Genomic DNA, 27,240 nt, shown 5'->3' with positions numbered 1-27,240 from the left:
AAGGCAAGCTTGCACTGGGGCAGATAGAAACAAGCGGGCCGAGCACGGCTCCTTCTGGTGGTTGCTAATCCTTAATTAAACCGGAATGGCCCCCCTCCCCGGGGGAGGGTTGTTTGGTGTTAGCAGAAAGCAAAGGAACCTCAGGTTGACGGATTGGGCTTCAGCTTTGGCAGCAGTGGGGATGCACCAGAAAGCGCTGAAATGAGAGCAGGGCATGGCGAGCCATCCTGTTGGCAGACAGGGGATGAGCTTAATTGATTTGCTAATTGAGCTTTAGCGCCTAGGAGAACCTTCCTCCGAATCACATCGTTTGAGCAGCTGGCCCATGAAAAAATCATTTGCCATTTTCTTTTTATAACTCCAGAGTCTCCAAAGCACCTGTTTATTTTCTTACAAATAATTGATTTGGAAAATGGTGGGGTTTCTGATTGTTGACATGTCACCAAAAGGGAGAAAGGGTTTGAGTCCCCACTTTCAGAGTTTGTTCCAGTCCAGGTAAAAGCTGTTCCTTAGTCTGTTGGCAAAATCTGTTCAAAAGTCATTTAGAATAGAAAATCTGGAAGCTGACCTTCCCGGCCATGACAAATCAGAAGAGGAGTTGTAAAATAAATCTCTGAAGCGGTGTTTATGTTTCTGAATCAGAGAGTAATGCCACCAAAAAAGGCAATCTGTTACAACCACAGGCAACACACCAGCACATTTCCAGGCAAAGCGATGAGTAGGAAGTAACTCTTGTGTATTTGGGATGCGAGTTTAGATCCTGGAAGTTGGAATTGATATTTGTAGATCTTTGCCCTCCCCCAAGAGGGAGGTTTGGTCACTAGAGACCGCTATTTCTAGGAGAGAGCCCTGTAAGGAAACTCACGCGATGAGATATGTCCTTCTTGTAGCTCATTTTGTATTTATTCATTACATTTAAAATTTGGAGGAAAGTAATAATCAGATTAATAGGTGCCTTGAGTGAGCCACCCAGTAGGCATTTACCTTTTTAGGAGAAGGCAAAAAACACACCGAAGGAGGAAGTTCAAGCTCAGTGAAAGGTTTGACGGACAGGTGTTGGTGGCGCGGATTTCTTGGACACTAACGATGCAGCGTTTGGCTTTCTGAGAGGACACTGAATGCTAGGTCTGGTCACTTGCCGGGAGTCACTCACTTTGTTAGTGGATTGGTTAAGTAACTTCGTACGACCATCTGTCTCTCTCTGACCTGTATTGACAAGTGGAATTATGAAAAGTCCCTCGTCTTGCCAGAAATTCTATTTCCCTTGAGGGCAGGTCAGTTGACTGTTGCCATGGAGGCAGTGACTAGAAAAGAGGTAGCAGAGACTTGAATGGATTGACTGAGAAAGGCCCAAGGCACCTGTCTGCCTCGGTACTGCGGTGCCTTGAAAGTTTTAATGAGTAAAATGGGGTAGGTTTCCCAATATTTTCTCAAATCCAGATGGCCCAGCATTTCACTTTCTAGACTGCTTAAACTTTGTCCACCCATTCATTTTATTGACCATTTCCTAAAGCATCCAGTGAGACTGTGTCACCTGGAAATCCGAGAATATTCACAGGGTTAACTGGGAAAGACATTACCTACCCCGTCAGATTGGACTGGTTTCCAGATTTATCGCCTGTCAAGGTGGTTAGTGGCAAACTTGGTTTTGATAACGGTAGATGAGGTGAGGAATGGGGAGAGTGCAAGAAAAAAAAAGTGTATTTGTTAACCAAAAAGGATGTTTTCTTCATGATTCTTGATATAATAGATATTTAAAACATTTTGATACATACGGGCCACCATTTGGTGGGTTTCATGTAAATGGCCATGCCCAGTCCAATTTCTTTTATGAAATTGACTTCGTAATTTATTCCATAGATGGATTGTCTACTGACCTCCAAAACCAGCACTGTTACCAATGTAAGAATCATAATAGGATTTGACGTTGGCTCAGACATTTGCTGTTCGTAAACAGATTTCACGCATGTGAAATAATTTCCCGTGCTACCCTCAGAACAACTGTGCCAGGTACATAGGGCAGGAATAATTATCCCCATTTTGTTGAAAAAGTCACAATGGCAGGATGAGGAATCACACCCAGACGTCCTAACTCCAAGTTCAAAGCCTCTTAAATCTATGGAGCAGCTGGACCTCATTCTGCTCTGCTTGCTCTTCTTGCTGGAAGCACATACCCTTGCTTTTGAGCATCTGAAGTCAACTGCTGATAAGAATCATCTAATATTTACATGTGTTTTTGAAAATACACTGCTATCAGTAGCTGTAATAACTAAACTATCTTGTAAGGAATATCCTACTCAATCAAACGTATGTGCCAACGATATCTTCAATAGCACATGTTTACAAAGTAAACTTGGCTTGCTGCATTAAATTGCATTTATGCTTTACTGGCTAGAAACCATCCGTACCCTTGATATAAAAACAGCACATTTAAGAATATATTCTAGTTTACCAGTTATTCATTTCACTATTTTTTTATAATAGCACAAGTCAGGAAATAACCTAAATGCCCATCAATTGGGGATTGTTTTGATGAATTTTAGTACACCCACGTGCAAGAATACCGTTCAATCACAGCAAGGAATGAGGGTATTCTCATATGAACTAATTTGAAAAGATTACCCAGAGTTATCAAGTGCAAAAACCAATACAGTATAGTATGTATAATATGGTTTCATCTGTGTGTAGCAGAAAAAAAAGATCTTTACATCTTTTTTTCTTGCAAAATCATAACACATCCCTTGAAGGATGTGAGTATTAGGTTTACACACAGGGACGGGAAGCAGGTCTCTAAGATGTTAGAAGAGTCTTTCCTGCTGCTCTTTCATACACTTTGAATTGTGAACCATTGATAAATGCAGTATCTGATTCAGAAAATTAAATAAGAACAAAAGAATGCATTATGTTCTAAATTCACATACGTGAAAGCAAGCCCTGCGTAAAAACCTCTTCTCTCCCTGACGGATCATGAACCTACACACCAGTTCCAACCCTTTGGACCCAGACTGGTTTCCCATTGCTTCTCACCGGCCCCCTTCCCCAGCCTGATAGCTCCCTTTTTCTTTCATTTCCCTCCTGGATTCTTAACGAAGAGTCTGTGTTTAGCGGCCTGAAGGCTGGGGCAAGAAGCCTGTCCCTGGCGGGTGGCCTCCCTCACCTGCCTGTGGTCCACAGAGGTTCTTAGGCACCCCCCCCCCCCAATGTCCTCTGTCTGACGTGCCTTCCCTCTCCTGTGATCTGCCAGTTTCCCTTCACCCTCTAGAGACCAGCGCAGCCTCCTAATAAAACCTGCTGGGACTCCCCAGCTCTCACCCCTCCCATCTAACAACGACCCCAGTGTCTTTTTTCGAAAACGACTCTTCATGGAGGTATAGCTGAGTTTCGGTGTTGTCTTAGTTTCAGGTGTATAGCAAAGTGCCGTGTATATGAGATTCTTCTCCAGTATAGTTTATTATGAGGTATTGACTGTAGGGAGTTCCCACCGTGGCTCAGCGGAAATGAATCTGACTAGGATCCATGAGAATGCAGGTTCCATTCCTGGCCTTGCTCAGTGGGTTAAGGATCCCGCGATGCTATGGCTGTGGTATAGCTTGGGAACCTCCATATGCCGCGGGTGCTGCCCTAAAAAAAACCCAAGATATCGACTGTGGTTCCCCGTGCTATAAGTAGGTCCTTGTTTGTCTGTTTTCTATACAGAGGTATGTAGATGTGAACCCCAAACTCTCAGTTTATCCCTCCCCCACCTTTCCCCTCTGGTAACTGTGTCTTCTGTCTGTAGTCTATTTCTCTTTTGTAAATACATTCATTTGTATCATTCGTTAACCTAGTGATTTGCACATCATCTTTAAGACAATTGAACAAGCTGTGTCTTAGGTAATTGTCTTAATCAGGGGTCCTCAGTGTCCCCCCTCAGGGACCAGCAGCATCCCCATCACCCCAGAGACTGGTTAGAAATGCACTACTGGGTCAGGACCTCTGGGGATGGCACCTGCCAGCTGGTGTGGGACCCAACCTCCGGGTGGCTCTGGTGCACACCCAGGTTTGAGATCTGTGGTTTAGATGCCCTCTCCTCCTCTGCAAGTTGACCGGTTAGAGGCCCAGGTCGCCCCTTTCCGTCCCAGCTCTAAAGCCCAACCCATGAAGGGCTCGGGCAGAGTAAACTCTGATGAATGAATAGATGTTCAAAATGGTACAGACTGCCTCACGCTCACCCCAAGGAACAGTGGATCTCAGGCACACCCAGATGGTGTGACAGTATCCCCCACTGCCTTTTCTGGGGTTCCTCTTGCCCCTCGGCTAAACCCTGACCCACGGTGGCTTCATGAGAAGCTAGAGCCTGCAGGAGGTGGGTCTTGGAGATCATCTCGTGCCTCGCCTTTGTTCTACACAACAGGAAACTGAGGCACCCAGCTCATTTGTCTGGAGTATTTCAAGGACATCTAGAGGTCATGGAGGCTTGGATAGGGGGAAAAAAAAAAGCTTTAAAGTAACCTGCCACTTAGAAGTTCTCTTAAAGTTAAGATCTTTGAGGAGCACAAGTTATATGCTCCTCAAAGATCTTATAGCACAGGTTATAGCACCTGTGTGAACGATTGAAAAGTGAAAGATGAATTCAGATTTCTGTTGGTCTCAAAGAGGTCCCAGCAGTCGGAGCCCAGCAGGAAATAGAAGACGCCTTCAATGGGATTTTGAAGAGAGTCTGATTAATAAGGGCTCTTTCCCAGGGACTGGTGATGGCAGGAGCTGTTACCTGCCCAGTGCCGAAGGGACTCGGGCCAGGCACTGTGCCTGGAGTCTGATGAGAGAGCTGGCATGGAGACCCCTGTAGGAGGGGACTGCCACAGAAGGGGGTGCCACAGGAGAGGGGCTCCTGCAAGCCGGGGAGGGGAGGGGGGCTCATATATGAAGGGAACTTCTTCCACAGGAGGGGGCTCTCATAAGAGAGGCCCCCACACGCCAGCGAGGCTGCCACCCTTGGGTGCTGCACCACCCAAGGGGGGTGGGGCAGGGGAAGACATACTTCAACTTCTCACTCCTTGCACACTTTCATCTCCTGCTTCTATCGCCTATCAGACAAACCCAACCAGAAGTCAGAGGACAAAGGAGCCAGTGGTACAGTCCCTGGAAATCAGTCTCCCCACCGTAGATAAGGAGGAAATGAATTTGAGTAACTTATGCAAGGAGTGAATAGGATAAAATCTGTGCACAGCAGTGTGTTACCTTTTTCTTATTTCTACAGAAGGTTCACGAGCCAGGTTCAGAAGCCATGGTGGGCATGAATGCAAGATGTCCAGGTGGCCCTTTTCCTGGATGGGCTCCACCACTGTGCCATCATGGAAGGGGAGGGTGAAGAGGGGACTCCCTAAGGACAGTTGATTGAAACATAGTGTCGCCCATGCATCGCAGTTCACCAAACAGAGATGCTGCATCCATTTGCCCAAGAACGAGCCTGCCTTCTTCATGTAGAAGGCATTGAGGGGCTGAAAAAGATACGTTCAGATTACAGGGTCTGGCAGCCCTGTGGATTTGCTCTGCAGGAGGTCCCTTGGAAATAATATGTAACAGACATAACCAGTCTTTTCTCAGGAGAAAGGCTAAATGAAGATGAGCATAACTTAGCTAGTAAAAGTGACAGGTACAGTAATGACTCTGATCATTCATCTTCCTTGTGTCGCACACACGGCGTCATAAACTGGAATGGGATATCGTGCTCTAAGAATGAATTTGAACTTAGATTACATTTGCTCATGAAACCAGGTTTTACCGTGCTTTATATTACATCAGCATCCCCTAAGGGTGCGGAATTTATCACACCGTCTGAAAATGAGCTGATTTGGCTAGGTCGGTGGTTCTCAAACTGGCTTCGGGTTAGAATCTCCCTGGGAGCTTTTTTTTAAAAAGACCACTGTTCAGTCCCTCCTAACTGAATCAGAGCCACTTATTTGTGAAGCTTAGGCATCTCTATTTTGAAGGTTCCCCAGGTGAGTCTAAAGCTCTCAACCCCTGGTTCAGTGAAAGATCAGATGAGGAAGTAAAGGTTATCGGATACCTGGGGAAGCTTTTTCTTATAAGGACACTTGTTCCGCCTTCTCTAATGCCTATTATACTTCAGAGACTCTTTTCTGTTCTAATTTAGCTCCTGGCATTCTTTCCCACCTCAATCTAGGCATGAACAGTCCACCATGTAAGCATTCTTACGAAAGTAAATGCTGGTGGGTTCTAGTTACCTGAGTTGGTTCAAAGGTTTCCTTTGCTCCTTTTTTCCGGGCTCCTTTCCCCAGATTATTGGCTAAGAGTTAAACGGTGGGGAAAAATTTTAATATAGTAGGATTAAAAGAATTTAATGAAGAGATAAGAAAAAGTCAGTGTCTCTTCCGTAGGTTCTAGCAGGTGGTTTTCATAATGGCAGAGAGAACTAGGATTCTCAACCTTGCCGGCCCACTAGGGAATTTTCAAAAATATCAATGCCTGGGCCACCCCCACCCCCACCCCCCCTAAACAAGATTTAACTAACTTGAGATAAGTGCTGAGCATCTAAAAGTTAGATTCTATAGGTGATTCTGATGTGCAACTAAAGCTGAGAACCCTTGCTATAGAAAAATAACTAAAAATAAGTTAGGTCCATCTGTCCACTAGATTTATCTTTTATCAGAAAGCTTCTCTTTTTACCAGTCCCTCACTCTCAGTGGTCTCAAGGCTAGAGCTTTATAGGAATAAAAGGGAAAGTTATCCTAATACATTCAGTGTGTCCAGAATAAGATGGACCAAAACCTTATTTGTCCCCATGCAAAATCTCGCTAGTAAGTGCTCAACGGACGCGCCGGCCCAAGTATTTGTCTGTGCAAGCAGCGCCATCTGGTGGCCTACATAAGAGTTACATACTGGCTACAGTCTCAAAGGACCACACTTAACAGATGTGGGTGTAATGAGCAGGAACAAATTTTCCGCGATGAATCTGCTGAATCGTCCCCGTTTCCTCTGGGTTTATAGCATAGATCAGGCTATGCAATGACTAGGGTGTGTCTGTTTTGTGGTTCGTGCTCATTCTTTGAGCAGGCAGGTGGGCAGCTCTGCCAGCCTGGAACGCTTTGATGTGAAAATGGTCCGTGATCTGATGCACTGAGATTCTGGTCCAGAGGTGCTCAAACGTTATGGCCTCAGAACTATTTTATACTCTTTCAAGTTGCTGCGGACCCCAAAGATCTTTTGTTCGTATGAGTTACAGCTGCTGATATTTACTGCATTAGAAAGTTAAAACTGAGAAAAGATTTATTTCTTTTAAACATAACAATAATACATCCATTATGTGCTTGTGTAAATAACATGTTTTTGTGAAATATAACCCCATTTTCCAAAAAAAAAAAAAACCCTTATTGAGTATATTGGCATTGTTTTACATTTTCTAAATCTCTCAGGTGTATGGCTTCATAGACAACATCTGGATTTTCACATCTGCTTCCGTATGCAGTCCGTGGTGATCTATTATTTTGCTTGAAGTAGAGGAGGAAGCTCTGACCTCACACAGATATGTCACTGGGAAAGGAAGACTGTTTGTATGGCCTTTGTAGGTGAAGGGGGATGTTATTTACAGTATTTATTTATTTTTTTTAATAACACAACAAAACAAATGGTCGTTTCTTAAAGGGTACTTACAATGTCAATCAGCTGAAAAAGACAATTAATAAAAGTCGTTTTGACATGATGGGCTCTTTGAGAGGAACTCGGGGTCCCCCAAACATTGCTTGTAGAACTTCTATTCTGGCTGGACATTCGATGGACAGAAAGCACACCTTTTAAAGGAGTTTGTATTTGTGCGTCTCCAGGGAGGTGTTTGGGAGGAACTCTTAGGCCACTTTCACCACCTTTGACTGTGGGGGGTCCGTGATTCGGTCGCTAGGTCTGCCGTTCACCTCCTCAGACTGCAGGGTCTGCCTGGATTATGATCCCAGAGTTGTTGCTGACGGCTCTCACCCCAGAGCTGATTCTGGGGCTTCCCTGACTTGAAAACCGCTCTCCAGGTAATTCTGATGCATCTTCTAATAAACGACCACCGACCTGGTCTTAGTCTCTTCCCTTTACAGATGAGAAGCTAGTCCCAAAGCTCACGGTGACATGGTGACAAGGAGCACTGGTGGCCGAGACACCATTTTGGGGAATCCCGTTGTTCTCTTTCGTTGGCCCAGCACAGGGTGTCGGCCCCTTTCTGACTCCCCCGGCCTCTCCTGGCACCATTTTTTGTGTCTGTCTAGTCAGGGCTTACTGATGGTGTCACCTCCACCCCCACAGTGAGTAGCTGTCGTTTATGCCACGTGAAACCTCTTTGGGAAACTGCATCAAGAGCCACCACCCCTCCTACTCTCAGTTTACAGGCATCTGTCATCCCAGGGCTGGATTGGTGGTTCAAGGCTGATCCAAAGCATCCCATTTCTGTGGCCACTGTGGTTGGCTCAAGGGTGGCCACGCGGTCAAGTCAGAACCCTTGAAAGCAATAGACTTGCACTGGGAGTTCCTAGAAGAAGGCCCCTTTGTCCTTTTTTTTTTTTTTTTTTTGCTGGGCTGGATTCAACAGGAAGTAGGGTGGCTGAAGTCATAAGAGAAAGTGGAGCCTGAAAGTGGAGGGAAAGAAACTGAGTCCGGAGGACTTAAGTCTGAGCTGACCTGGGGCCTGCCGGCCTCTGCGGCCTGTGCGGGTGGGTACCCACTGTCCAGCTCTTGAGCTGAGCAGTGGGAACGTTCGCGTTGAGTTTAGATGTCTGCATCTTTGTAACCAGAGGAGCTCACACCACACGCCGTCCTTCTGAACTCTTTCCTTACTTGTCACCATGAAGCTCAGGTAGTCACATTCGGGGTCCATTGTCATTTTCATCAGCTCACTCTCGCTATGCTTCTTTAACAGGGATAAATCACTAGGATTAAATCACTAAAAGGGGCATGTAGTGTTTCCTGAAATGGGGAGGGATGTAGTGCCTGGGTTACCGGGTGGACATGAGAAATAACCCCCAAACCACCTCCAGAGGACATCTCTCCATCTCTTTCCCTCTGGCCCTGAAGAAGCGGATTTGCAGATTTCTGAATGATGACATGCATTTAAATAAGATCATGGCAACCGGTTAAAGAGTCCTAGTGAACTCTGATAAACCGTCTTTTATCTGCTCATGATTTTGCCAGGAAATCTTTTTTTAACACGTTGGGAAAATACAGCCTCATCCAAAACACAGTATTGAACACACCACCTCTCAGGTTATTAGTAAAACAGAAGGTATCACATTGGAAACCTGCAGACCCTGAGGAAAGAAAGGCCAGCATTCCATGTGTTGTCTTCATGAATTGAAAGCTGAGCCTATAAGATTGTGTAGGGTTTTGTCCTGGTCGACTGAGGAAGAGGAAGAATTTTGTTTCGTGAGTCATTTCCCTTGACATTAATGGAAGTGAGATGGTCAAACCTACCGCTTAGGTGATTTGTGTCCCCTGCCTCTGGAAAAGGGTGTGGAACTGGCTTTGGTCATTTCGCAATAATGAAATGTTTGGCTGGGTTTTATGACAACAGGTTATAAATGCCTCCATTGGTTTTGTCTCTCTTTACACGTAATTGCTTTGAAGTTTCTACGAAGTTAACAATAAAGGTATTAAATTGTATGGACTTTGTCCCCCGTCCCTATTTATGAAGCTAATGAAGTCTAACCACCAGAAGAGTAGGTTACAAATACAACTTTTATTGTTCTCATGTGATTTGGTGGCTTAAAATAATTATTAAGAAGTCAGATCACTGCCGTGTGCAGCAGATCCTTAATACTCACACTGCGAATCAGAAGCAAGAGGAGTTATCAATGTCCCGACCTGCCTTAAGCAGAGTAGGGCTCGTTATAGTTTATCGCAGCTACGTAAATTCCGTGTAAAACGATTCTTGGTATAAAAGACTTCATTTTTTTACAAGAATGTGGGCTTTCATTTTATTTACTAGAAAAGACTGGAATCTGCATGTCAAGACTGTGAGAAAGAGATTTCAACACCGAGTCAGAAGTTTTTAAAAATTATTCCCTTTTATTCCTCAGATTCTATTGTTTTATCTTCTGTTCCTTGAGCATACGTTTATTGAGCATTTACAATCAACCAAGCATTGTCCTAAGCAGTGGAGAAACAGCTAATAACCACGGGGAACTTTCTAGACTGAAGAGGAAGAACAATTGGAACGATTAAAATAAATAGTTTGGGCTTTAATAGAAGTAATTATAGTCCACCCTACAGGATCAGGTCTGATGGGAGGTCCCTTGAAGGAATGAGTAGTGAGGTGAGTTCTGAAGGGTGAGGGGCAGCCTGGAGATGGTCTTACAGGCAGGAGGATTCGAAAAGTCCGTCTAATATGAGGGGATAGACGCCATGGCTCCAACCCCGTTCTCTGAAGGAAAACTAAGATGAATGGAAAACTAAAAGCAATGTCTTTAGTTATGATGTTTTCATTGAGCCATAGTGAGTTTACAGTGTTGTATTAGTTTCAGAGTGATTCTGTCATATATACTTATTCTTTTTCAGATTCTTTTCCATTATAAGTTATTACAAGATATTGAACATAACTCCCTATGCTGTTGTTGTCATAGGTCCTTGTTGGTTGTCTGTTTTATAGGTAGTAGTGCGTATATGTTAATTCCAAACTCCTAACTTATCCCTCCCTCCATCTGCTTCCCCTTTGGTGACCATACATTTGGTTTTGATGTCTGTGAGTCTGTTTCTGTTTTGTAAATAAGTTCCTTAGGATCATTTTTTTTTTTAGATTCCCCATAGAAGTGTTGTCATATGATATCTGTCTTTCTCTGTCTGCCTTGCTTCACTTAGAATGATAATCCCTACGTCCATCCATGCGAATGGCAATATTTCATATTTTTATGGCTTAGAAATATAATAGACTTAAAGTATTTTTAATCTTGAATGATTTTAAGCAAGTTATAGCTATAAAAATTTGTCATTTATCAAGCATGTCATAGTTTTTAATCCACTATAAAGCTACATTATTTCATTCAGTTTCGTAGCAGTCTTTAAATTTTGAGCTCTGAGGCTTTATCAGTAGATAAGAATAATAGGAGTTCCCATTGTGGCACAGTGGTTAATGAATCCATCTAGGAACCATGAGGTTGTGGGTTCGATCCCTGGCCTTGCTCAGTGGGTTAAGGATCCGGCGTTGCCGTGAGCTGTGGTGTGGGTCGCAGACGCGGCTTGGATCCAGTGTTGCTGTGGCTCTGGTGTGGGCTGGCAGCTACAGCTCTGATTCGACCCCTAGCCTGGGAACCTCCATATGCTTCGGGAGCAGCCCTAGAAAAGACAAAAAGACAAAAAAAAATTTTTTTTTAAGAAAATAAGAATAATAATAATAAGATTAGGCTTGAGGAGGCCCAGTGATGGCCCAGAGTCTAAGCATTAGTAACTCGCAGCTCATATCGCTAGTAACTATTAACCAGAACCTGGCTTGGTTGACTTCGGAGCTGCTGTCCTTTGTGCTCTCCACACCGACAAGATAAATTCACTTGCTTTGTGTCTGATTTCAAAGCTGCTAAACAAAGGCCTCTCCTGGGAATTGTTTCCCTCCTCAGGTTGTCAGTCCTCCTGCTCTCTGTGCCGTGATGCTGATCATCTTCCACTCGTGACTAATTTGTTCTTAGGAAGAAGTATGTCTGGCTAAGGGAGTTCCTTTAGAAGACGAGTCTTCATTACAGACAGGCCTACCTCTGTGATTTTGGAAGGAACATCCCTGTGTGTATCTTTAGCCTGGAGCCATATGAATTTTAAAAGGATTTGGCAGTATTGTCAAGCTCTGTATGTGGCCCTCTACTAAAATCCCAGAGTGATGAGTATGAAATGCCATGTCTTGAGCACCTCGCCTGCATCTCACACCTTCCAATCGTGAAGGAATAAATTGGGAGGAGAGGGAATCAAAGCCTTAGCTACCCTCATGAATGTTGGAAGTAATGCATGGCCCAGTTCCCCCAGTTTGAAACACTGGCTGAACTCAGGGATAGTAAAATGATCTACGTGGAGTTTCTAATTTACGGGATATTTTTTCCTCCACTAAGTTAAGTGTAAAAATCAACCAGGTCGCAAGGAAAGGAAGAAACACTGGCATTTATTGAGCATCCATCATGCGCCAGGTGCTTTGTGTGTTCCGTCTTCACAATAACTCTGGGAGGGGGGCGGCGGTGGTTGGAGTGACTTATTCATGATAACCCAGCTGGCAAGTGAGCCGGAACCCACCCCCTGGCTGTCCTGATGGAAAAGCCTCTTCAAGAGCTCCTAGCCATGGAAGAGAGCTCCCTGGGGTGGTACACAGGGTGCATGTCACCCTGTGCATGCACACGCATGCACACACACACACACAGGTCTCTTTGCCCTCTTCCTCTCCCCAGGTGTGTCCAGGAGGCCAGCACACTTGCTGAGCCCACTAGCAGCTTCCAGGCCCCTCAGCCTTTCCCCAGCCTCCTCCAGCTCTCAGCAGTGGTCCTCACCTCCTCTTGGCCAGCCCCTTGCCCTGACGTAGGGAATTCTGCCTGTCTTTGTAGATCAAGCTCAGGCATCTTCTGACCTGCGAAGTCTTCCCTAACCTCACCCAGGCCTTCCTGGGCAGGTCTCCTTTGGCCACCTCACTCTTGCGTAGACGTGATTCTGATTGCCTTAGCACACTGCACTAGAGAGTTCTTTCCTTCCTGCCTTCATTCTTAACTATCGATAATTAATAGCAAGTGAATATTCCTTGAGTACCCAATCTGTGTCAACCACTATTCTTCTCAAGGCTGGCAGGCACAATTACAGTGACGAGCTCAGGACAGGCCAGTGTCACAAGCACAGTTAGTGAGCCCCTGGGTGTTTGCTTGAAGAATTAAGGAAGAGGCTCTTGGTTTCTTAAGTGGGTCTTTTGAGCAGCTCCAGCCTTGGTTTATGAGCCAATACACTTTCCTATCGTTTTGTTCGAATGCTGGTTTGGGAAGAGTTTTTGTTTTCTGCAGTCGAAAGAGCTCAGATGGAGTCACAAAGGAAAGAGCCCCGTGCTGGGTGGAGAAGGACTTTCTAGAAAAGAGAGGCACATGGGCAGAGCCTGGTGACAGGCTTTTAAAGAGGAAGACTCAGCAGACCAGAGGGTCAGGAAAGGGAAGGGGTGCTGATGAGATGGGTGAGCTGGAGAAGGGCCCTTTATAGCCGGCTGAGAAGTTGAGACTTTATGCCTGAAAACTTGAGGAGCTTCCGGAGATGCAAGGTTTACAAAGATGAGTGGATGGCAGCACGGAAGATGAATCGGATGGAGAGAGACTAGGGCGCCATGGGAGAAGGTGCCGTAATTCTGAGGCGTTTACATTTTTAGTTTCTGAAGCCTAGAGCTGTGGGCAAATTTTTAAAAGCCCACCTTTTCCATTTTTAAATGATGGCGCTATTACCAAGTTAATTATCATCCCCCTCCTCCCAATTTCAGAAACAGTAAGCTTGGTAAACATTTGGCAAATCGTTTTTCACAAGGTTTTCACTGTTGGGATCCCAGAAGCCTGTGGCTGCACTTCTGTGCATGAACTGGTCCCCTCTGGTCTGCGTTAGCCCAAGGGGCTAATCTGTTCAAGACGTGACGTTCTCTTCTCCAAAGCCCTCTGCCGAGGCCCCTTAAGCAAACCCTCAGAAGAAGTGCTTGTGAAATAAATTAAAGTGTCTGTATTCTCGCCCCACCCTTGTGCATACACAAGGTGATGGAATGCACGCCTTTCTTAGAAAAGCTGTGGCCTTGAAAAATAATGCATGCTGAATTTGGTAGTAAAGTTAAAGTCCTTATTAACCTGGACTTCGTAAATCCTAACCTCTAATATCTATGAAAAATTTACCTGCTAATTAAATACTTTAAAGGATCTTAAGATAGAAATGGTGGTTACTTAAGAGAGCAAAGGTTTTCTTCCAATTTGATGAGTCCGTAACTGCTAAAAATGGGGTAAAATAGGTCAAGGATGTTTAGGCTGCTAATCACATCTTCTCAAGTCCAGTGGTTCTCAGATTTTAACATAGTTGAGAATAGCCTGGAACGTTTGTTACCACCCAGATTTCCAGGCCTCAGCCCCATTATTGCTGATACGGTAGGTCTGGGCTGGGGTCCAGCTTCCCAGAAGAGTCAGGGGCTGCTGGTCTAGTCCTTTTGAAAGCTACCAGTCTAGTCAGTAGAGTAGGAGTAGGACTGTTATTAACTGTATAAGGAAACTCTGGAACAGGGCAAAAGAATAGTTGATAAATATTGTATATATATAATTATCATATATAATAATCCATAATGTTATTTTTATACCTATTATTAATCAACTATTCTTTTTTGCCCAAGTTTTGGTTAATAGTGTTTACAATTATTATATATTATTTATATAAAATATATAAATATTATATGAAGACTATATTGATAATATATATTATAACATATGAAGAGCATACTTATACATTATATATTACATATAATATATACTAATTATATCTATTGTTAATCAACTACAATTTTGTCTTAGTTCTAGTGTTGCCTTCTATGTCATATAATATACAATGATCACATATTATGTATACAATAATATGTAATATATTATGTACTGTAACATATTCTATATGTTAATATATATAATTAGATACATAATATAATTATGAAATGTTATAGTATATAATATACATACAGTCCCACCATTTTTTATACCAACTCTCCTAAAATATAAGTAAACTACATACATATATTCCCACCATTTTTTATACCAACTCTCCTAAAATATAAGTAAACTACATCTTGGGTGTTCTCTGAACACTGCTTTTGTGTGACACGTTTCCTTCTCTTCTGAAACTCCCTGCAGTGCCCACTGCCTTTCATCCCTCAGCCACCGTTGATGAAGCGTCTTGTAAGAACAAGTCCCTGAAGCGCATCTCCTCGCAGAAAAGACACAGCACGAGATGAAGTGTGTGGGCTCCAGGGCCAGTGCCTGTGTGGCCCTTGACGAGCAATGAAGTCCCTGGGTCCCCATTTCCGCATGTGCACATGCTCCTAGCCACCCCCTAGAAGGGGCGTGCGTGGCACAGTCCCGGCCCCAGCGCCTGCTGTGTGATGCGTGCTGATGCAGGGCTAGCCTTGGCCCGAGCTTCACCGTGGTGGCCCTGAACCGGGTCATTGCTCAAGATAGCTCCACAGCCAGCAACTCTCCCCCTCCTAAGGCATCGCACCCCCACCTCTGTGATGTGGGAACCCAGGCTTCCCTCGCCCCTCAGACCCCAGCCAGTCCCTGAGCAGAGCAAATTCTCAGTCTGCCTCGGAGCCCCTCTGAACCCTCCTTTCCTTCCTTACCCTCCTGATACGTCTCACCCGCACCCCCTTTCGAGTCCAGCTGTGCTGCGGTGAGTTGTTTCAGCCTGATCTCCCCTGCTAGTTACAAGCCGCTCATGGTCAAGGCCGGCACCCTCCTGAACCCGCATCCTCGCAGGACTGGCAGCGAAGGGACTTGTTCTTACAAGATACTTCATCAACATTGGCTGAGGGATGAAGGGCAGAGGAGGAAGGAAGGAGGAAAGGAAGGAGGAAATTTTCCAAGCTGCTCATTGTCTGACTGTGACTTTTGAAGCTAGAGGAAAATCCATTAGGTAGAAAACCTAGAATGACTTAGGTTGAACCATATGAAACTGTTGTTATTGTATTGCATAGTTTTTAACTACAAAAGAGACAATTTTGTGTGGTTCAAACGAATATCTATTTAATAGGCAGGCTTTTGAGGCCTAGTAAGTATAACAAAGTTATACTTGTTGGGCGCAAACTCAGCACACGATGAGTATTTGTTAATAATACGTCCAAGACAGAGACCCTGGTGGATTGAAGTTCCAGATTCAGAAGGGCCAGACAAATGATTTATCACAGTAATAGTATATGTTTAGCACTAGGTGACAATTCTTTTTGAATTTTCTAAGAACTGGCAGCTATTACACCATTTGTGTATGTGTGTGTGTAAAATCTACCTTCAGGGACAGACACCTTGAGGGTTTGTGTGTTACTTGGCAGAGAGGTAGTTTGAAATAATCATCCCTCTTCTCTAGCCAGCACAGTGCTCTGAACCTACAACCAGATTAACTCTCAATCTAGAGACACAGATGGATCCCACATCTTTGTCCTTTCAGTGGAGGTCAGCTGGGCTCCTTTCTCTCGCACAGTATCCTTGTGCCACGCTCCCCAGAGGCTGATGCACAGCCAGCCCGAGGACTCACAGCCGAGTCTGTGCTTCTGGGCTATTCAAGGCAGGCTCCCCTGCCTTCCTTCCTTTGGGCTGTTTTACCCTGTTTGAGACAAGTCACCAGAGAGGAAGCTCTGGAAGGAGGTGAACGTCAAGGCAGAGCTGGTAGCAGGTTTTGTGCAGAAAGGAAGTTGAAGCCACTGGTTAAAAATCCCTGGGTTTCAAGGAGTCGTGCTTCTGCCACCCTAAGAATAGCTCCTGCCACATGTAAGAATAGTGACTCTTGGGACAATAGAAGCTCCTGGAGACCATTCCTCCTGCAGCTTTATTTCCTCGTCTCCAAAGCAGAAGGTTGGCCTAGTAACGTGTTTCAGCAGAGACATTCCAGCCAGAGCAGCTAAGCCGAAAAATCACAGTAGCTGTTTGCACAGAAAGCTCAGAAGTGTGTATGGTTAGCATGTATGCAAACGCCTATGACAGCAGGTCCTTGCCTGGGCAGCTGAGCCACTGCGAAGGCACTGGGGAAGGGCACCCAGGAGGTGAGTCCAACTTCTGGCCCCTGGTTTGTATGGGAGCAGCCTGGTCCTTGCCGTGACCGCATTAAAAAGACCACAGCGGTTTGCACACCAGCCAGCATTCTGATCTCCTCTTTTAGAGAGGACCACCTAACAGGCTTCGGGAAAGTCGACAGCTTTCGCAGCGAAAACACTGCCAGACAAACAGAACAGCGAACTCACAGCCAAAATATTTGGTGGCAGTTAGGAGACTACGGAAGAGGGGTATATTTTCACTCCACATATGGACCGTAAATTCCCCACTGTTACGTAAAAATGTGTCGTGTTCTCCTTTGAGATATCTACACTCAATTTTGTTTGAATCAGCAAGTGCTAAAGGTCAGAGTTCATAGGCTGTCTTAATTTCCCAAGTGAGGATTTTTCAAGGGACTTTCTCTTCGGGGTTTTGTCTGGGGGTTTATTTCCCTTTTTTTTTTTTTTTTTTTTTTTGGTCGTCTTTTTGCTATTTCTTGGGCTGCTCCCGCGGCATATGGAGGTTCCCAGGCTAGGGGTCGAATCGGATCCGTAGCCACCAGTCTGCGCCAGAGCCACAGCAATGCTGGATCTGAGCCGCGTCTGTAACCTACACCACAGCTCACGGGAACACCGGATCGTTAACCCACTGAGCAAGGGCAGGGATCAAACCCGCAACCTCATGGTTCCTAGTCGGATTCGTTAACCACTGTGCCACGACGGGCACTCCATGGGGGTTTATTTCAAGCATGATTTACACCCTTCCTTGTTGTTGTCAGTCTGTTTTCTAAAAGGATGATGCACCATAAAGGTTTTGGGGGTGAGGGGGTGAGGTTGTCAGCGTGGGGCTGAGGAACCACACTGCCCTGTGGGCAGCTCTGTCTCCGTGGCCTGGGACCCAGCATTTATCTTCTGAGCATCTTAAGCCACACAATACACATGATGCATATTCAGGGACGGCCACTGCCACCTACCAGGTGAGCTATACATTCCAGCCACTGGTGGCCTGCTGGTCTAGAAGGCAGTTCCAGAATCTTAGTTAAAAATGAACCCCTCAAATGAATGATATTTCCTACCGGGTTAAGGTCAAATTTTAAAGCCGTTCCCATGTGTAACGGACAGTCTATCTCCCTGGCTGTTGCTGTCATGTGACTGACTCTTCATTGCTGGAGAAATAGCCTCAGCTGAGATTTTCCTCTGTAGATTAAAAAAAAAAAAAAAAAAAAAAAACCAAAAAAACCCAAGAAGGGCATATGTACTGACCGATGTTTTCCAAAGGGAAGGTTTATTTAGAGAAACCAAATGCATTAGTAAATTGCTTGCTTTATACCCATAAACCCTTTGGAATCATCTCATGTCTCCATGAGATGTTAAGGCTATTCCCTGTGGTCCAGTAAGTTTTTATTTTGCAAAAATAAATGGGGTTCTTTTGTGTTGGGCCTCTCCATTGGGTCGTGTAGGAAACTCCACCAGGGATGAGACTAGGAGGGATTCCCAACCATATTTGCCCATCAAACCTTTCAATGTGGAGTTTTCTCCAAACTGAGTACTGAGAACACAGCTGGGGAAAAGTGGGACCAAAGGATGTAAAAAAATAGAAGTTCCCACGGTCAGGGGTCTGCTTTGTAATTTGCACTGTCCTGGCCCATTTTACACATTTGCCTGGTTAGTTCTACGTCCTCCTTCTGTCTGCTCCAGGCCATGTTCTTGACTTTGGCCCGTCCATACAAGGCTCCGGCTCTCCAAGTATTCTATGAAACGTTGCAGAAAAGACCTTGCGACTAAAATTGGAGCTCCAGAGGACTGCCTTATGTCCCCCAGATGGTAGACCTCGAGCACACAGAGTGCAGAGAGGAGGGTAGTGGTGCTGGCATTTATTTCCTGTTTATTATGTGCCACTTGCAGGATGGCCTCGAGGTACAACTAACGTCCCTTGATAAATGGTGCTGCCTATTATCAGTCCCTACTTGTCACTGTTACCTCTTCACCTCCAAACTTCATGGGGCCCCACTTTCTCAAAAACAGGTCAATAGCAACAAGGAAGGGCTAAAATCAGCCCCATCCGGGGGGAATGGCTCCTTTCCCCAGCGGTGAGCGGGCTGCTGGCAGACGCCCTCAGCTGAAGAAAGAGGCCTTTGCCCCAAAGTCACATCTGCCTTTGTGGGGGCAGCCCATGTCCAGTGACCTGATAACATGGAGGCGTGACAGCTCAGCTCCTTGCTGCAGTTCAGGACAGCTGTGAAGGACCAGCCCTGCTTCCGAACTCCCTGCATTGACCAAGGCCCTCGCAGAGGCTGCCTCGTGGGAGCTGGGAGCTCCCATGCCCAGTTCTGCTTCCTTCCTGCCTCTGCAGGCTGTGACCCTGAGCGTACCCCTGCCATAGACTTCTTGCATCTATGCTCACCCCAGAGTCTGCCGGACCCAGGACAGTCTTGGGCAGAGCATGAAATCGCAGGCTACAGACCACAGGTGGAGAGTAATCACTGTCTTCTTTTTAACTGAATGTAATCTCCATCTCAAGCTTTCGTGATGCTTCCTAGTGATATTTTAGCCTTTGTCAGCTCAGGGAGTCCCTCTCCCCGCTTCTTCCTGGGGTTACCCCTATCCATGGGACTTCAGGAATTGTCACCTCTCTGTGCCATCATCCATTGAGACACCCGTGTTCGGTCCCCTCCTTGCCGTTGTATACATGCCGTTTGCAGCCACCCACTTCTTGGCTCAACCCCCAGATCTCTCCCTGCTGGCCAACCCCTCAGGGCCCCAGCCTTGCAGCTGCATGGGAAGGGCCACTCTGTTGCCTCCCAGCCAGGCTGAGCTATTTGGGGACAACGTGAAGCTGCTGAATTTGCTACTATAGTCATCATTTCTTTAAGGGAAAAAAAAAAAAAAAAAGGTGCCATGTGGTTATAATTCCATTCTTTAGCACTGAAGGTTCTGTTCAAAGTAGCAATTGAGAGTTAAGTAATTATTTTTGGGTGTCCTTGGGTGCAAAAAGACCACCACACATGTTCTCCTTCTGCAGGAGAAGGTTTTAAATTCATTCCATGCAACTGCCCACATTCTGTTAACATGTATTTATCAAGCACCTTCCATTTGCTAGATTTCCTTTGAGATTCTGGGGACACAGTGGTGAACAAACACAGGCAAGTCCCTGGGCTCCTGCAGGTCAGAGTCAGCCTCCCTAGAGTTTTCTTGGCAGATGTTGGATTCTCACAAAGCCAAGACCCCTTCAGTGGTGATCTTGGCCTTGAGGGCCATGTGTGAGACGACATTTGCCCTTCACCCCCCATGTCCTGGCCATGTGCGATCTCACTGTCCATGGCCCGCACCCAAGGGGACAGCAACGTCCCCTCTGCTCAGTGGATGGTCACAACCGATGACTCTGCCCGGAGTCAGCAAGGTACAGAGACCTCCTCCATGCCCTGGCAGTCCTCAGGCCACATCTGGCTGGCAGACGTGATTTGACTGGTTTGCACATTGTTTTGTTTTTAGCTTTTATTTTATTTTTTTGGCTGTACCCTTGGCATATGGAAATTCCTGGGCCAGGGATCAAACCTGAGTCATTGGTTATGACCATCCATTGAGCAGAGGGGATGTCGCTGTCCCCTTGGGTGAGGGCCATGGACAGTGAGATTGCACATGGCCAGGACATGGGGGATGAAGGGCAAATGTCGTCTCACTCGTGGCCCTCAAGGCCAGGGATCAAACCTGTGCCACAGCTGCGACCCAAGCCGCTGCTCTCACAATACTGGATCCCTGGCATTGCCGTGAGCTGTGGTGTAGGTCGCAGATGTGGCTCAATTCCTGCGTTGTCGTGGCTGTGATGTAGGCCATAAGCTGTAGCTCTGATTTGCCCCCTAGCCTGGGAACTTCCATATGTCTTGCGTGCTGCCCTAAAAAGCAAAAAACAAACAAACAAAAAACCCCAAAACCAGGTCCTTAACTCTCTGCACCACAAGAGAACTCCTGCACATTGTTTTTAAAAACTTTTAATTTTGGAGCTGTGTACAACCCCGCATTTCTAGTTTCTTGTAAACAAAAATCTGAGTATCTAGTAATCCGAGGTGTACAGCCTCAGACAGCAATCAATCTATTGGCTTTCAGCAGCTCCCTCCCCCTCCCGTGGCCGATGCTTTGCAGTTTATACATATTCAGTCTAAACTGTTAAGAATTGACTGAACGTAAGCCAGTCAATATCCCTCCTCTGCTTTCCCTCCCTGGCTTCTGGAGACCCGTTCCTGGAGGGTTTTTTCTTTGCATTAACCAAGGCTGACAGAGCCGCCTCCTGGGCGTTGTTATACGGTCCCCACCCAGTGTGGAATTCACCTGACTGTGCTTTGGCACCCGTCCCGTCTTTATTACGTCACTCACTCTTACTTGCCTTGTGGCACCCCGTATCACACACAGTTTATAATGACTTCTGAGGAATTCACTCGTGCTCCTTGGGAAATAGTTCCTGTTCATGCCTTTTGGGAGCAGTAATAGGATGCGCAACGTGGTCCCCTCCTGCTTGGGTGGGGCAATACAACCGGAAACAATGGCTCTCATTTGATGTCTGATGCATCTACATCAGTTCCAGACCATGGCATAATCCGCCTGTGCAAGATCTCCAGACTGCCTTGCCCTCCGGCAGTGGCCACCAAAATGCACCCAAGATGGTCACTGCTGCCAGCCTGAGTCCCAGAAGGAAGAGACATGGAGCCAGGCCCCAGCCACACAAGAGAGGACATGTAGCACGAGGGAGAACTAGATCTGTGTTGACCCATGGAACTGAGGTTCGGGGGTTATTTTTATTACTGCAGCAGACCCTGGCTTACACTGAGTGATGGAGTCCATAAAAGAGGATTCTCTTAGAGAACCAGAAGAATTCTTCTTCTTCTCAGAAACTAGGTCCCTTTCATCGTAAGGACTCTAAGAGTCTTTCTCTTTTAGCATCTAGAATCTTGTGGAAGATTGTGGAAGTGTGGAACTTTGTGACATTTGGTGGTTATGCTAAACTTTATCTCATTTAATGTTATTTTTTTAAACTTTTTTTTTTTGCCTTTTCTAGGGCTGATCCCTCGGCATATGGAAGTTCTCAGGCTAGGGGTCGAATCAGAGCTACAGCTGCTAGCCTACACCAGAGCCAGAGCAACGCAGGATCCAAGCCACGTCTGCAACCTACACCACAGCTCACGGCAACGCCAGATCCTTAACCCACTGAGCAAGGCCAGGGATCGAACCCACAACCTCATGGTTCCTAGTCGGATTCGTTAACTTCTGAGCCACGATGGGAACTCCTTAAACTTCTTATCTTACAGTAAAGAGGTTTTTTTGGTAGAAAGACCGAGATGTAAAAATAAATAATTTTATGCATGGAGTTTACTTTCAAATATGTATATATGAGTATATATAAATATGTATATATGTGTGTGTGTGTGTGTGTGTGTGTGTCCCCTTTCAAAAAATTTTTTAATTCCTTAAAAAATAAAAGCCCTGAGAGTCTGCTACACACATTTTACAGAGTTTGTGTATGAGGTGTTAAATTTCAGGGCTTTCTAAGATTTTTTTTAAGAGTGGACTATAAAAGAGATTAATAGGTTACATGAAACATATTGTCTTAAAAAAATTCTTAGCTTTTCTGTGGCTTATAATAATAAGCTTTTATGGATTACTAGTTTTAAAGTTTCCAGTGGTAGTTTGAAAATATGTATAAGGAAGTACGTGCTTTGGGTTCTTTTATTTATTTTTGTTTGTGCAGGAAAACTTACTGGTGCTTTGAGTTATTTGTCTCTAGTTGCCAGGAATAGGGACAAAACAACAAAGGCCTTCTTGCTTAATCAAGTATCCTGGGGAGACATGGTCCCTCTTGAGTTACCCTTTCTATTAGTTTTGTGTTGCCATGTAACAAATTACCATAAATTTAGCAGCTTACAAGAACTCTCGTCTATTAACTCACAATTCTGAAGATCGGAAGTCCAGATGGACTCAGCCAGGTCCCTATTCAGAGTGTTGCAAGGCCCTAATACAGGTGTGGGCAGGTCAAGGCCCTTGGGAAAAATTCACTTCTAATCACATTCAAGTTGTTGGCTGAATTCAGGTCCCTGAAGTCGTAGGTCTGAGGTTCTCATTTCCTTGCTGGCTCTCGGTAGAGTCCAGCCTTTGCTCTTAGAGGCCATCACATTCCTTCTCACATGGTCCCTCCATCTTCAAATCCATCAGGGGAGCCTCTAGTCCTTCTTGCACTTCGGATATTCCTAACTTCTCCTTCGGCTGCCAGCTGGAGAAAATGTCTGCTTTTAAAGGGCTCATGATTACACATTCCGATAATTGCACTATCTTAAGGTCAATTGATTAGTAGCCGTAGTTACATCCGCAAAAATCCCCTTTGCCACACAACATACTCTTGCATCTCAAGGCCATGTAACATAATCAGGGAAGTAACACCAGGCGGCAAGGTCATGAGGGCATCTAAAATTCTGCCTACCAGCCACTCCCAACCATGGTACCACCTCTCCTCCAGAATCCTCAGTAACTCCTTTTCACTTATTTACTTGCTATCAGCTCTCATCTTTTCTGGAGAATCCAAAATTAGTTGCTACCTTTATGTCTGTTTCAGGCAAGCAAGTTTTTAGTGCCAGGGCATAATTTTTACATCGGTCTGTGTTGCTTGTCTGGAGTGGAAGACGGAAGACGGTGCTGGGAAATCCTTAGGGAAGGTGAGAGGCAGTACGGTGAAGTGACTGGAACAAGAACTCTGGGACTCGACGTGTTTACTAGTTGCATGACTTTGCATAACTCACTTCACTTCTCTGTGCCTTTGTTTTTTCACTTCTAAAGTGAGACCATAGGGAGTTCCCGTCGTGGCTCAGCAGAAACGAATCCGACTAGCATCCATGAGGACGCAGGTTCAATCCCTGGCTTTGCTCAGTGGGTTAAGAATCGGGCATTGCCACGAGCTGTGGTGTAGATCACAGATGCACCTCGGATCTCACGTTGCTGTAGCTGTGGCATAGGCCAATTTGACCTCTAGCCTGGAAACCTCCATATGCCTCAGGTGCAGCTCTAAAAAGACAATAAATAAATAAATAAATAAATAAATAAATAAATAAATAAAATGAGACTATAAAAGCAACTACTTCATAGGATGGTTGAGAGGATTGAATGAGTTAGTATATGCGCTTAAACAGGGCCTGGTATAGAGCTGCCACTTCATGAGTTAAGGTTTTAATTAGAATAATGCTGCTATAACACACAAGGCCCCAAATCTTAGCAGTTTAATGCAATTAAAGGTCATTTCTAATTTGCATCATAGTTCAATGAGGGTGTTTCTGGTCGAGCAGCCTTCCCTGAGGTCATTCAGGAACCGAGACTTCTTGTATCCTGTGGCTCCATCTTTTCTGAAATCACCGAGCCTTAAAGTAGGATCCAAGGACCCTCAAGTCCTCAGACCATCTCAGACTATTCCCACAAGGTCCCTCCTTTTCCGGCTGTTCATCCGTAAAGATCTGGATTTTTTTCCAATTTTTCAACCAAAACAACATAACAGATTGTGAGAATCCAACTATCTTCTATTAAAGAGAGTTTCAGAAAATGTGAAACCATGCCCCTTTTGTCACTAGATTTTTTTGTTTGTTTGTATGGGTCAATGTGGTTAATTTTCATAAGACATAGTTATATTAATATTTCGATTCTTATGATATTTATAATGTCTATATTTTTATTTATTTTATTATTTATTTTGGGGCCATGCCCACAGTATGTGGAAGTTCCTGAGCCAGGGATCAAACCCTCATGGTGGCAGTGACAACACTGGATCCTTAACCACTAGGCCACGAGGGAAATCTTATTTTATTTTATTTAAGATTTTTGTTTTTTCTGTTATAGTTGCTTTACAATGTTCTGTCAATTTCTGCTGTACAGCAAAATGATCCAGTCTCTCTCTTTCTCTCTCTCTCTCTCTCTCACACACACACACACACACATTCTTTTTCTCACATTATCCTCCGTCATGTTCCATCACAATGACTAGATATAGCTCACCAGGAAACTGATATTTTTATCTTTTAACAAATTAGGATTCTAGAATATTCTTGAAAAGTCTTGATAGATGTAACCCATAGAAACAAACGCTTTGGAGGGTTCTAAAGAAATGTTGAGTGTAAAGGGGTTCTGATATCAAAGGTCAGAGAGCCACGGATGTAGATTCTAGAAGATTCTGCCATTCCGCTGGTAGGACGAGCTTAGCATATGGAGTCAGGAGATGCCTGTGGCCAATCCTGGGAAGAGCGCACTACCTCTGCGCTTATTTCCTTGGCTGAAATTCAAGCACACGGTCTGGCCACACCAGACTAAAGGGAGGCAGGGGAATGTTGCTGGCTGTTGCTCAAGAGCAAGTAGAAGGGGGATTGGTCACCACCTCACAGTCTTTACCGTATTTGCCTGTTGTCAGGGGCTTCTATTGTCTCACCCAACATATGTCACAAGTATCTTGTTTAGTGTTTTCCAAGAGCAATAATATTTGGCTAAACATATTCAGACAACTTCAAAAACTTTTAGTTGTAACATTAGCCTGCTCTAAACTTCTAACATTGCCTTAGTAGTTTAGCAGTTGGCACAGACTTATCTGAAAGAGCAAAGGCTTTAGCCAAAGATGTGCAAGAAGAGATATCCATCTTTTTCAAACCCAACCCAACCAGGTGACCAAACAGAAAGAGTGAAATGTTCTATAAACATTTCTGAGCCCTTTTGAAACCAACAGGGAAGGATGGCGGGAGCAAAATTGAGAGGTTCTTTTTGTTTGGTTTGGTTTTGCTTTGATATTTTACACCACTCATGGAAAATCTACTTTGTAAGCTGAGAAATTGATGCCCTCTGACCGCCTATGTCACGGGTTAGGCATCTTCCACTTTGGGGAACAGAGCTTGAGTTCCACACCCAGAGAGACACCCCTGTCTCAAGGTTCAGGTGCCTGGAGTTTGCGATGACGTTCTGAAGCATTAAAACTGTGAGAGCCAGGTTGAGTGGGTACGAGTATAGGCTTAGACAAAATGGTCATGTGGAAATTCGATTTGTAAATCTGTCACAACTAGAGTAAGCTCAGAGGTTTATATTATATTTAAATTTGGAAATATTGTGAAATTGTATATTAGAGGCCCTTGTATGTTGTGTGACTTTTCAGAGCTGTATCTTTGCTTTCATATGTTGTTTGTACTCTAATTTTTCTTGAGTCCTAAGACCTTGGTAAGGAACATAAGCACACTGTTCTTGGGAGAAAGTAAATCCACTTTAGGATTCACCCCCTTTATGAGATCACTTCTATTGTGTTCAAAAAGTGAAGCAAGCTTTGCATAAGTTATATAGTTTAGTATTTTCTTTTTTAATTCTTTTTTTGTTGTTAAAGCATAGTTGATTTGCCGTGTTCCTTCAATTTCAATTTCTGTTGTACAGGAAAGTAACCCGATCACACACAGTTCCCTGTGCTGGACAGTAGGGCACCATTGCCCATCCATTCCAGATATAACAGTTTACCTCCCCGAACCCCAAACTGCCTGTCCATCGCACTCCCTCCCGCCTCGCCCCTGGGAACCACAAGTCTGCTCTTTTTTTTTTTTTGCTTTTTAGGGCCTCACCCATGGCATATGGAAGTCCCCAGGCTAGGTGTCACATCGGAGCTACAGCTGCTGGCCTATACCACAGCCGCAGCTATATGGAATCCGAGCTACATCTGCAACCTACACCACAGCTTTCAGCAACGCGGGATCCCTAACCCACTGAGCAAGGCCAAGGATCAAACTTTGTTCTCCATCCTCATGGATACCAGTCAGATTCGTTTCTGCTGCGCCACAAACGGAACTCCTCTGTGCCGTATTTTAGATGCCGCAAATAAGTGATATCATATGGTGTTTGTCTTTTTCTTTTAGGGTTTCTTCACTTAATATGAGAATCTCTAATTCCATCCATGTTGCTGCACATGGCATTAGGGTGTCTTTTTATGGCTGAGTAGGAGTCCACTGTGTATATGTACATCTTCTTAATCCATTCATCCGTAATTTGGTATTTTCTTAGCGTTTAAAGGTAACATTTTTTTTTTTTTTTTTGGTAAATACCAGAGTCCAGCTAACAGATTTTAATCTTCAGAATATTTACTGTTTCTTTAACAAAGAGGCCAAGGTAGGTGGTTTCAGGGTGGCTTGGGGCCTGTGGTTTCATCCTGGACTCAGGCTCTTTCTACTCCTCTTCTGCCAACCATACCATATGTGCCCTGCCCTCTTGATTTGGTCAACACATGCACAATAAAATCACTGTTGCATCACAGGCATCACACAACAGTGTTTAAAGCAGAGGGCAAGAGAGGTGACAGGACAGAGGGAGTTCTCCGTTCTTCCCTTCGCAGGAGAACACTCCTCCAGCGGGCTTGCCATCATCTCTCACTGAGCGGCAGGGGCCCCAGGCCTTCCCGTAGACCAGTCACTCACAAGAGGGAATGAGGGAAAGATCCTAACTCAGAAATCTACATTTTACTCACTCACGAA

The 27,240-nt window shown here is 44.9% G+C and overlaps 1 protein-coding gene across 1 annotated transcript in view; it reads left to right on the top strand.

Moving 5' to 3' along the window:
• CHN2 (chimerin 2) overlaps positions 1 to 27,240 on the top strand; it is a 299,981-nt gene that overhangs the window by 188,293 nt on the left and 84,448 nt on the right. The window lies entirely within an intron of this gene.

The sequence above is a fragment of the Sus scrofa genome, chromosome 18 (assembly GCF_054392235.1).
Source record: "Sus scrofa isolate SSC_HxYL_T2T_F1_AM1 chromosome 18, Sscrofa_HxYL_maternal_Yorkshire_Landrace_v2.0, whole genome shotgun sequence".
NCBI lineage: Eukaryota > Metazoa > Chordata > Mammalia > Artiodactyla > Suidae > Sus > Sus scrofa.
This window is presented reverse-complemented; position numbering and strand designations above follow the sequence as displayed.